Consider the following 2,743-nt stretch of genomic DNA (forward strand, 5'->3'; position numbering starts at 1 on the left):
TAAAACATCCCTGACAGGTTCCAAAGTTTGGGAATTCGATTGTTTTCCAAACCTGGATACCGCGTGAAAAGCGCTGTCGTCTCGGAGCCGTCCTCCCACAGACCATCCTCCCGCTGTAGGAGGTCCGGGAGTAACGTACGCGTCCGGTTATAAACTCCTTTGATCAGTTAGCAGACTGGCAAGGCATCGGTCATCCCAATATTCTCTTTTTATTTAAAAAAAAAAAAATTATTTTACAAAATCAGGAGTGATGTAGGACAGACATCACTACCAGCTGATATGTTTCAACTGCTGATCTTGTCAAACCACTGAAATACTTCTATCTGGCGCAAGTTCACCAACAGCTGTATTATCCCCTGCATGTCCTATGCAACATTTACAAGTCCCCTTCAGCCAGAAGGTGATTGTTTTGCACGTAAACCATATGAGAAGAGTGACACAGTCCCAAAGTTGCCTTGCTCTGTCAGCAAAAGGTCTGCCTCCGCTGCTCTGCGTTATATTGTGCTGCATTACGTACTAGGAACAGCTTTGACAGGACTCTCGGTCCACAGCCCAGTCTGGGTATCATGTGGATGTCTGCTTACCTGCATAAATTCTCCTTTTTCCTCTAGCCCCGGGGAGGCTGACTGTGAAAGACATAACCCTCATCAGAAAGCCACGATTGTCTCTGCAAACTGAATGGTAAATCAGGAGGCTGTGGCAGGCACTAACAATCACAGCGGTTTCCTCAGTCAGGGTGGAGGCTCTCACTTTACTTACGTATCTCCTTGCAGCGGAGATCACCGGATTAGAATTTTCTCCTTCCCTAGCAAGCAGCTCCTGGCCGCTGAAGTCTGGATCCAGTCCCAGCTCTAGTTTTGCACTGGCTATGCTGAAATTTAATACCACAGTTTGCAACCAGCCTCCCAAAGCAGCAGGTGCAACTGACTGTTTTTTTCTGTGCTGAGATAAAGGCAGGGAGATGAAACCTTCTATTAGAGCTTAAACAATTTTACACAGTAACTGCTGAAACTGGGACCACAGGCAGCAAGGTGTCATATGCAGACCGGATGAAATGGGGACATGGCTGGCCAGTTGCCATCATACATTGCCTCCATCAACAGCTCAGAGACTCAAGGCAGAGAGCTCCCAATAAATACCAGGTGGTTACTGTACAAAAAAGTCCAATTCAAAACAAGGAAGGAGTCTAAATTTGTATAAAGGAGCCGAAAAAAATACAGCAGCCAACGCTGCTTAGTCCTCTGCACAAAAAAGCTCCATTTAGAGAGCTCAGCAGTGCTGGCAGGACAGACTCTCACGCTGCCGCGCTGGCCTTCCACCCAGTAACCCCGCTGATTGTGGAGCTGGTGTGACAAAACAGTGAGCAAATCCCAGTCCCTCAGGATCACCATGTCTTTGGCTGTGCCTGTGCATCTTAGGTCCCTCTGCTGGCAGCCAGACCGATAGGATTTTCAGCTCTCTGCTGCTCACGATTCACAGATGAGCCGTTCCCAAATAAAGTATTAGCCAGCACAGAGAAACTCTGCAGAGGCCCCCGAGCCCCCACTACGTTCCTCTGAACCTCGACCACACCGCTCATCAGGGAGTGAGGGACCCACCAGGTCATGCTTCATCCCTCACACTGAGAGACGGCACCGGTAGAGTGAAGGACACCCTGCGCTAGCTGTGAAATAGCACCTCTGCCTCTGATACTGCTTGTGTGATTTCCATCGAGTCAGATGTGCGTGCGCCTCAGCCTGTTATGGTGGGAAAGACACCTGGTGCTGGCAGCTCAGATGAGCCCTAACCATAACAGGGGCTTCTCAGGGCCAGATTTTATGGTTTGATCACATGGGAGCCTGAGCTGCTTTTGTCCTTTTATTTTAAGTCTAAATGAAATGGCTGGTGCCCGGCTACAAAACCTGAGGAGGGCTCTGAGGGCAATGATCTTTTACGAGAGCAGATTTGCAATGCAGATAAAACAGGACGGGCTGATGAACGCCAAGTCCTTGTCCCTTGACCAACTAAGGGTTTCTCTGAGCTTGCAGCACTTCCCCACTGCAGATGCAGGAAGAGGGTGGCGACTGGGCACTGGCCATCTCTTGAGAAACTGGATTAACCGTTAGTTTGGAAGGAGGTTATCTCCAACTCGTGCCTTCCAAAGTGCCTGTATACAGTCAAAAGGCTACAAAATTACACATATTACAAAGATTGGGGATGTGGGGGTTGTATGGCTGGACCTAAGGCACAGCTGGGGTCAATGCTGTCACCCCAGTAATACGGCCCAGAGTGGATTCATGACAGAAACAAAGGCATGTGAATGAGAAAGACATTGCCAATTCAGCCTTTTCCTCAGCCTGGACTTCTCTTTGCTCTGAGGTATGTAGTTAAAGGGAGAAAAAAAAAAATAGCGTTACGAACAATCTCAGGGAGCAGAGATGCCTCCCGCAGCATGTTCTCTCTTGTTCCAGGGAGGCCCTCTGGGATACCATACAACAGCTCTAATTCACCCTGCCCACCTTCCCCGGCAGCAGCACACGTCTTTGGAAGAGAAGCTGAAGTCAGAGGGTGCACGTGGGTGAAAGGAAAGGCCCAAGTCCTTGATTTGCTAGCCCGGAGGGCAGACCTCTAGGCGGCCACTGGCTCGGTGCTTTGCAGGGAGCACAGCCTCCTCTCCTGACAGCCCTTTACTTTGGTTTGCTGTGTTGTTTTTTTTCCTTGGCTTTTTTTTTTTTTTTTTTTTTTTTTTTTTTTTTTTTTTTTT

General features: G+C 48.7%; 1 protein-coding gene across 1 annotated transcript in view; it reads right to left on the minus strand.

Moving 5' to 3' along the window:
- Positions 1-1,491, minus strand: part of RUSC2 (RUN and SH3 domain containing 2) — a 63,809-nt gene extending 62,318 nt beyond the window's left edge. Inside the window, exon 1 of the mRNA XM_009288210.2 lies at positions 585-1,491. The gene's annotated coding sequence lies outside the window, so the exon portion shown is untranslated. The remainder of the gene's footprint in view (positions 1-584) is intronic.
- Between the last annotated feature and the right edge of the window lie 1,252 nt (positions 1,492-2,743).

The sequence above is a fragment of the Aptenodytes forsteri genome, unplaced genomic scaffold (genome assembly GCF_000699145.1).
Source record: "Aptenodytes forsteri isolate BGI_AS27 unplaced genomic scaffold, ASM69914v1 Scaffold201, whole genome shotgun sequence".
NCBI lineage: Eukaryota > Metazoa > Chordata > Aves > Sphenisciformes > Spheniscidae > Aptenodytes > Aptenodytes forsteri.